We start from the raw sequence: 9384 nt of genomic DNA, 5'->3' as shown, positions 1-9384 counted from the left end.
CAGCGACCAGCACGGATCAGCTCTTAACCACTGATTTGTAGTCGTGTCCTCTTTTGGAAGACCAAACAAAGTAGTTCCGCTTTCACAAAGAACACAGCGGCCTAGCGTGAGCGGAAGCCCCGGCTTAGCGTGAGCTGAGGCCGGGCTAGCGTGAGCTGAGGCCAGGGCTAGCGTGAGCTGAGGTCGGGCTAGCGTGAGCTGAGGCCGGGCTACCGTGCGCGGAAGCCGCGGCTTAGCCCACATAGTGAGGTAGATATGTGGGGGCGTGTTAGAACGAGCCGTTTTAGGGGGGCGTGGCAGAGTCTTAACGTTGATAAAGAATATCTCTTTGGTTTTGAGACTTTAGTCTTTGCAACTTCAGGGATCTTATCTATGCACACTCCAGCTTGTAACACTCCAAAGAGAAAGGAAAACTTGAAATCGCATCATATGACCCCTTTAAAAAATGGATTTTAAAGGCTTAGTCTCTATTTTAATCAGAGATACTGTATTGATTGAAAAATTATTGTAAAAAATTAGAGAACATTTTTTTTGTACTATTTTCAATGGGAAAAATTTATAATAATTATTGCATAAATATGAATTATTACCATAAAATTCTCTCAAAATAAAAAATATTATTGAACAAAAATATATTAGATTGATTTTACTGAAGAAGAAAAAAAAGTTACATTTCAGGTGTCCGGTCACTTCTGACCGTGAAGACCATGAGTGTGACTCCCAAATGAGGAGCGCACATTAAGGATGTTATGTTCAAGACCAAGCGGTCAAACTGACATCATCAGTGAAGGTCCGTCATTTCAGAGGGGAGGTGCATTTTCAGATTTGGATTAAAGATTATGAAGGCAAACAATTATTTATTTATTTTTTTTGGTGGATTGACTTGCACGGATTAATTGTTCACCACAAAAAGAATTTCACATGACGTCACGCAACTTCCGTTCTGACTCGAAGCAGGGTATTCTGACTTCTGCCAGCATAGTAGTGATGGGAAGTCCGGTTCTTTAACGTGAACCAGTTCTTTCGGACAGTTCGTTTCAATGAACCGGTTAAAAAAAAAATGGTTCACAGGTTATTTTACGCTATAACGTAATGATGTCATTTGCGATGATGTAATGACTATCGTCCCGGGTCGGGATGAAAATACATTCAACATATTCAATTATATAAAGTCAGTAGTCATTACTTCAGTCAGTTAAAACATCAACATGATCTGACAAGTTTCTTAACATTAAGTTTTGCAACTAAGCACCCAAATACAGGTACAAGCAGTGATGTGCAAACTAGGATGTTTTATAAGTATTGAAGATATAAAGTGAATAAATTACTTCTCATCAGCGCAGAAGTGTGATCCACATAGGTCTACTATGCATAGTCCATTACGATATATTTGTTAATAAATAAACTTGCATTTCGCCAGATCGGTCCCCTCATTCAGGTCCTTGGTTTACCCACGCTCATAGCATAGAACTGTTCAGCAGCTTCACACTGAATCACGCATGTATCATCAGCTCATCGGTTCTCATATCGGACCTGTCCGAAAGGAACCGGTTCTCGGTTCCAAAGTACCGGTACTTTGATGTCATACACCGATCGTTCTGAGTAGTGCCGATGCATCTCGAACAAGCCTAATGATATGTATTGGTAGATGCCTCATTCGACAGCTCTAAGCACGTATGCGTCTGCCATCTTGCAACGGTCAACTTGACGTCATTCACCATAATAATCAATGTGGCATCTTCGAATATTCATTGATTATTATGGTGAATGACGTCAAGTTGACCCGTCCAATATGGAGGATGGCTTATATAGCGGCCCATAGAAACAGTCGCTAATGAGGCATACGTTTCCATATCTATGAGCGCTATCGCTACCAGCAGTTCACTTATGCCGAGTTCACACTGCACGATTTTAGCCCGATTTTTCACTCGCCGACAAATGCCCGAAATCGGAGGCAAATCGGTGCTCGTTCACGCTAGTGACAATCACTCAGTGTGAATTATCAAAGACGCGATCTGAGGGAATCGCCGACGCCCGCAAAATATTTGGCATATTTGGCATGCAAAATAATTTACCTCCAACTCTCTTTGCAGAACAGTGAGTTGTGTAAATAGTGATTTATGGGACTTTAATTATTTCTTATTAAACTGAAATTGAAGTAAAAAGTTTTTTGGAAAACCACATCCTGGCTTCAGTCTTCATTTGCTGCTGAATTGTGTTAACACGCATATAGAAACATAAGGAGAGCAAGAGATTGATTGTTAGAGTCAGTTTATTTTTAATTAATACTATAGTTGTTCAGTTTCCTTTACATCTTTAACAAGCTATTAATTTTTCAATTGAATGGGTGACCTATCCTCATTAATCATGCAAACATTTGCCCCCCCTGAGAGAATTGGCAGGAGCCGCCACTGTATATAACCCTTCTAAGTTTCAAAAGCTAACAAAATATGCTTGATTTTATTCTTTTGTAATTGTTATTAAAATATCATGGGAGTTGTATGCTATTGCAGCAGTTAGAGATCCATCCGCGTTGGATATATAGGCTACACTGAAAAAAAACAAGTAGGCCTAAAATGTACTTAATTTTTCTTTTGCAAGTTTTTGCACACATATTTTTTAAGTAAAATTTAAGTATGGAATTAAGTAAAATCTACTTAACTAAGTTATGTAAAATTAGCAAAGGAAACAAGTGAATTTAACATGGCCATTTAAAGTTTAAGATCACAAATTTCTACTTAGGCTAATTATTTTAAGTTTACTCTGCAATACTTACATTTTACTCAGTCACGATTTGTATATCAGCTTCTATACTCAAACAATGTAGCACTGATATAAAAACATGCTATTAAAACTTGTGGTTAAATTACAAACATGTAAGTAAGCAAAAAGACAACTTGTTATCCTTTATAAATTAATATAATAACTCAATATAGTTACTACCCAAATGAACACAGAGACCTCAATACCTGGTACACAATACACAATGACGGTAACAATCAGTGGATAGTATTTGAGTATGAATGGGTCATTTTTAGAAGAAAATGAACTCCAGATGTCACAAAACAGCAAGTTACTAAACCTAACAACAAAAGCAACCATAAAACAGCGTAAATAGAACTCAAAAAGTGAAAATTTAACCTTATTAATTATTCATGCCCCAATGCATGATGGGAACAATGGAATCATAACTTTGATGTTTACTTGTAAGAATCCTTGTAAACATAACAAATAATTCCAAGTAAAATATACTTATTAGTTCACACTTTAATTTATAAGCTTAAATTGAGTACTAATGTAGAATTGACTTTTTTATTTTTGCCTGAACTAAATTATTTAATGTAGAAATGGCATTTCTAGTATTTGCTTCACCACAAAATCTTTTTTTTTTTTTTTTTTTATCAGTCTAGGTCCCTTAATCAGTCGGGACGCTAAAGACCCGAAAATGTAATAATGACTGGCAAATCATGCATTTAAGGGTTAAAAAGAAAAATTAAAAGGTTGAGCCCTTCAAAATGCTGTGCCTCAAATTCCTGTTCGGATAAGAAATGTGAACACAAGAAAATCTTCTTTTTCATATTATACAATGTAGAGTATTCACATATAAACCAACAGCTATAAGATCAGTGACCCTTAAATATTTCTCATACATTCATTTATAAAGTGCAATGTAACGTTACATAACCACAATTTCCTATAATAAAAACACGAAGATTGATGAGAGGCCGCGCTATTTTACAAACAACTCCTTTAACACTGATTATACTTACACAATAGCGGCGCCGAGTGTGCAATTGTTTTTATAAAACATTTAAAAATGAATAAAAAATATTAATCTGTCCTTAATTTATTATATTGTCATTAAACATAAATTTATTAAAGAAATTATCTCTGATTCATTCTTCCGCTGGACGATATAGTCCCTTTAATGTTAACAACAGAGTGCGGCAATACGGTACACAACGTTTAGCGTCTGATTCTGATTGGTTAATGGCAGCATTCCATGGTCAAATATTTCTGAATAACGTTGCCAATTACAACACTGTAAAACTGACCATCCATTCTGTTCTTTATTTAATTTAAATTGACTTAAGATTTGACTCCTGGGTGCTGAGGAACGAAAAAGATGGCTTACATTTGCAAATATGCATAAACATGTATATGTTTTGTGATAGGTTAGTATGGAGCCAGATCAGCCTCAAAAATAATACATTTAAAAAACAAAATTCATAAATGCACAGCACAATTTACAAAATCCGATTCGTAAATTCAAAACACAATTCATAAGTGGACTAACAACGTTGTAACACTGCACACTTAATTAACTAAAACAACCTTTAATTTGAAGAAAATGCCATCAGATAAAAAAACGACTTTACTCACTCGTTGAGTCTGGTTTTCATCCTCCATGCTGAAATCTCTCCGCTGTGTGTGTGTTCGAAATCTCCCTTATGTGGTGGTAGCTGTTTTTAATGCCTGAACAAAAGTTACTGCAAACCTGATATTACTACTACTAACAACAACAACAACAGAACACATTACATAATTGTTGTTGTTAAATGAAATATCTGGACATTTAACACATTTAATAACATTACAGATTGATCTGAATAAACAGGGTATGTGCAACTTTCGTGTATAAGACAGCAGGCTAATTAATTGAATATTCTTTTAAACAAACAAACACCCACTGTGCTTGTAGTCTTTCATTTGTATAGAAAAAGAGAAAGCTCACCAATTAAGGAAATAGGTTCACTCTGGCCATAAATGTAATCTGGTTTATTTGTTGAACGATTTCCGGCTTCAAACTAAATTCAGTGTAGATGTTTGAAACACACACTTCAATAAGAGCGCTTTAAACAATCAGAGATGCATTTGTGTGAGCATTTGGGGAAATATTGATGCTTTTACTTGTGTATTTATGAATTGTGTTTTGAATTTACAAATCAGATTTTGTAAATTTAAATTGTGCTGTGCATTTATGAATTTTGTTTTGTAAATGTATTATTTTTGAGGCTGATCTGGCTCCATAGATTAGCTACTTTTTTGTGGCAAAAGTGTCCCTGTTGACCTGATTTCACCAGAAGCATCTCAATATTTAAGAAGGTTTGTCTCGTTAAACAAGCTGTAACCAACTAAAACAGTTTTTGCCTCAAGAATATGATATTAGGACATGCATGGTATTCAACATTGCTCATTTAAAACAATGTTGAATATTGTAAAATATAACGATGAGTCTGTAGAGCTTAGCTATTTAACCCTCATATGGTCTTTGGGGTCTTTTTGACCCACAAATGACGTTTGCTAAAATAAAATTTTAAAAAAGTTATCTTTGTCCAAATAGCATGAGACTTTATACGGTGGTCAGCACTTTCTAGATCTACAAAAAAAAAAAAAAAAATGGAATAATATCTTGTTTTTATATTAGTGTGGGAAAAAATGTCACACTCGTGGTCTTTGGGGTCTCTAGAGACCCCAGGCAACAAAATTTAATTTTGTAACAAAATAATAATTTTTTTAAACAAATGTAATTTTACTGTTTATTAATGTTTTTACTCCACATTTGTGCAATTTATGGAGGATTTATATATATTTTAATTTATATAAATAAATAAATAAAAAATTTTCAAATTGGTTTTTATACAAAAACCGCTTTTTATGTAAAATTCACTTTATAAAAGATCCACATTTCTAACTTTCATTCATGGGGATAACATGGATAATTTGACATGGTTTAGTGTAAGATTTTTGCCCATCTTTTGGAAAATGCAGTTTTAAAAGTAAAAGATTATAATTTTTACCAGTACATGGCTGCAGAGCTCCACTATTTGCTATTTGACTAACTGAAAGATATCTTTTCACAAGTTTTTTTTTTTCAGTTTCATATCTACATATTATGAAATCACAATTATAAGAATAAAAATTACTTTTTGTCAAAGTTTAGCATTTTTTGTTTTTCAAACCCCAAAGACCATGAGTGTACACCCCAAACGAAGACCGCATAAGGAAAGGAGTAGCAACCACATTCCACAAGTGAATTCATATCATCCATCTTGAATTCAGAAGTGACACCTGTATTGTGTACAAATGCAAGAATGTTTATTTAAGGGGTTTGACTTGTTTGCCTCGTACTATACCAGCCTACAACTTTATCCCTTTTTTCTGCAGGAGCGTAAAGGAACAAAGATGTGGGTGTTAATGCGTTATAGGGGTTCCTATATGACGGCTGTCATTTGTGTGATCATATTCTGCATGCTCCTGGTGTACCAAACCCCTGTGGATGAGGTCTCAGAAGGCATGTGTGCGTGTAAAGACTGTGTCAGACAGCAAACCCACAGTTTTTGGTTCAATGAACTCTATGATCTCTCTATTCAACCACTGCTCACCCGGGAAAATTATGTCCTCAGTGAAGATATCTTCAAGTATTGGAAGGTACTGATCTGTAAAATGACTGATTATTTTCCAAAAACTAGTAAGATTTTTGTAGGCAGCATTTTAAGACATCACAGGTGTGCTCCTGATACCTTTTTTGCTCACATTCTCACATTAGATGTATTCTTCATGGAGAAGGCAATTGTGATTGGCATTATGGCATTATGATGAGCTCAGTGAAAGAAATCCATCCAAGATGGTGGACTAAACTGTTTCAATAACTGATCAATTGACTTTTAAATAGCCGATAAATTTTACCCAACATACTGTATGTGTGTGCTATGTATTTCAATTTTTGAGAATCATGTCATTAGCTTGCCAACTTGTTTACAGATGATTTTACTGAAATCAGTTTCAAAGTTGAGTTACCTCTGCAGTTCAGGTCACTGGATTTTGGAACAGAATTTCAATGCAAGAATGTCATTTGTTTTTCTATAAATCTCAAGAAGACCAAAACCTCTTCAATGGAGTCTCTTTTACATGACATTCCAGGGTCTTCAGAAAAATAAGAAAGAAGGCAACTACACTGCAGTGGTGGAGAAGTTGTTTTCTCTATTTCCAGATAAAACACAATACTCAGATGCTAGTCCAAAGCGCTGCAGGTCTTGTGCTGTGATCGGAAACTCAGGGAACCTTAAAGGATCCCATTATGGACATCGCATAGATCTTCATGACTTTGTCATTAGGTAAAGAATGAGATATAACAGAACTTGTCTGACTTTTTGTGAGAATCCTCGCTTCTTGATTTCCAAGACATGACCGTATTTGATCAAGTGTCACTTAGAAGACTGGTTTAGTCAGTGACTTACAGATGTTGTCAACTTTGCAGTATGCCATCATTCTTTCATATGCTAAAAAAAAAAAAAAGCACCATTAACATTTGGTTGAAAATATAGTAATTTTATGTTCTGCATATACGTATATTCTGATCTTTCACATGGTTTCTTGACCCAGTCATGCTTTGTTAAGCTAGGATAAATATGGGCCCAACAAAAGGTTATGAGAACGATGTGGGTTCTAAGACCACTCACCGGTTTCTCTATCCTGAGAGCGCTATGGATGTGGACAACTCCACCTACCTGGTGCTTTCCCCATTCAAGATTCTGGATATGGAGTGGCTCATCAGTGCCTTTACCACTAAGAACATCACACGGTGAGAATGGATGATTGAGCAAGGTTTCTCAATTTCAAATGACTGATCTACACTCTTAAAAATAAAGGATCTTTATTGGTATTGATGGTTCCATTAACAATCTTTACATGGAACTTTGTTGTTATTCACTGAAAGTTTTTTGGGGATCCCAAAACCCCCCTTTTTGAACCTTTATTTTTACAGGGGATATCGGACGAAATTTTCACTTGTTTAGCTTTTTTTGCAGTTAGATTTCTGGTGTGTCTGCCAGATCAGAAAAGCTGCTAAGGAAACACGCAGCCAGTTTGTTATGTTCTGTCTGAGTCTGAAACTGATACATCCAGCAACTGTTTCAATTTGCAGCCAGTTTCTACGTAGATAGCTAGCTATTTGAATAAAACCACCTCTGAGCCATATACCTCTGAGTCCAAGGCAGCAATTCACGTGCCTTGTATCAACACGCCCCACGGAAGAGAGGGGTGGGGTGAGCACTGAAAAGGGGTTGATGTGAACAGAGTTGTTTTTGATAAGGTAGAAAGGGTGCTGTTTTACATGACGATTGAAGAATTTTAATCAAATTACATTACAGACATTTCATGAAGACCCTATAGAATCATACCAACTTGTGGAAAATGGGCATCCGATATCCCCTTTGAGACTGTAGTTGAGTTTCACTCATGTTGATACCCCAAAGGTGAAGTACAACCTTGTTGATCCTGGAACAACATTCCTGTCAGCTAATCATATTTAGGGTTTGGTTGGGACTTAAATTGAATTGACATTTAATAAATCCTATGTTTCCCAGTTCCCCATTAGCAGTAGTTAAAAACAGAGTGTGTAACTTATAGGGCTGTCAAAATGGCTGAAAAACTACATTTGAATTTTGTACTTAAATATCAAAATTCGAATTATATTCGAATTTAAAATGCACAATTTCAGTTAGGGTGAAGAAAAGCTTTTGGCTTCTCTTCTGAGGTCACAAGAGGGTGCATCGAGCAAAATATTACTAATGCACGTTTATTCAAAGCATAAGATAACATGACTGTGGAAAAAAAGTGCATAATGTTTAAAATAATGTTTATAAACCAATTATAATTAAGTTGCTTAAACAACTATAAACAAAACAGCATCATGTATGTATGCATAGTTTAATACAAAGGGCGGAATGGATTAATTTTACATGGCTTTCTACACATGCGGCTCTTTTGTGCGAGATGCGAGTGCAACGGTAATAGATGTCCCTCTAGAAAATGCGCGAAATATGTGTTCTGTGTGAACGGCTTGGTTTCAGTTTTGATGTAAACAAGATCTTCTCCACATTGATGTTCTGTTTTTCCGCAATATATTTATTGAACAACGCAGCAGCGTTATCTAGTGGCTTCAACTGGATAGGCTAACAAAAACATTATAATGCAACGACACTTACATCGTCATCGCATCTCGTGCGCCACTGATAGGAAGAAGGATGCCTTCTTAACGCACACCTAAAATTCGAATGCAAAATTCGAAAGAACTAAATCATACCGTCCAAAAAAGATGGATGTAATACTAGAAATGACTAGATGAGCTATTAATTGTGCAACAGAGAATGACTCCAGGAGTTCAGATGTGCCTTTTATGGGGCGTCTTCACCTTGGAAAAATTCCATACCAGAATGGACAAAGAAAAGGAGCAAGTGAAAGAGCAGGAGGGATGGATTAAAAATAGAGATGCACCGATCGATCGGCCAGGCATCGGAATCGGCCGATTTTCCTCATGATCGGCCAGGATCGGTGACCGGCCGGTCAGTCTCACTTCTTTCCGATTCCGAGCCGATCCAT

The 9384-nt window shown here is 36.0% G+C and overlaps 1 protein-coding gene and 1 pseudogene across 1 annotated transcript in view; both read left to right on the top strand.

Moving 5' to 3' along the window:
* LOC107727206 (CMP-N-acetylneuraminate-beta-galactosamide-alpha-2,3-sialyltransferase 1-like) overlaps positions 1–1298 on the top strand; it is a 12178-nt gene extending 10880 nt beyond the window's left edge. The window contains exon 8 of the mRNA XM_016537001.1: positions 1288–1298. The gene's annotated coding sequence lies outside the window, so the exon portion shown is untranslated. The remainder of the gene's footprint in view (positions 1–1287) is intronic.
* A 4882-nt stretch (positions 1299–6180) lies between these two features.
* The window catches only part of LOC107727333 (CMP-N-acetylneuraminate-beta-galactosamide-alpha-2,3-sialyltransferase 1-like), a 17280-nt pseudogene continuing 14076 nt past the window's right edge, over positions 6181–9384 (top strand).

This window comes from Sinocyclocheilus rhinocerous, unplaced genomic scaffold (genome assembly GCF_001515625.1).
Source record: "Sinocyclocheilus rhinocerous isolate Xijiao unplaced genomic scaffold, SAMN03320098_v1.1 scaffold1154, whole genome shotgun sequence".
Lineage (NCBI taxonomy): Eukaryota > Metazoa > Chordata > Actinopteri > Cypriniformes > Cyprinidae > Sinocyclocheilus > Sinocyclocheilus rhinocerous.
Note: the sequence above shows the minus strand (reverse complement) of the source record. Positions and strands in the feature narration are given on the sequence as shown.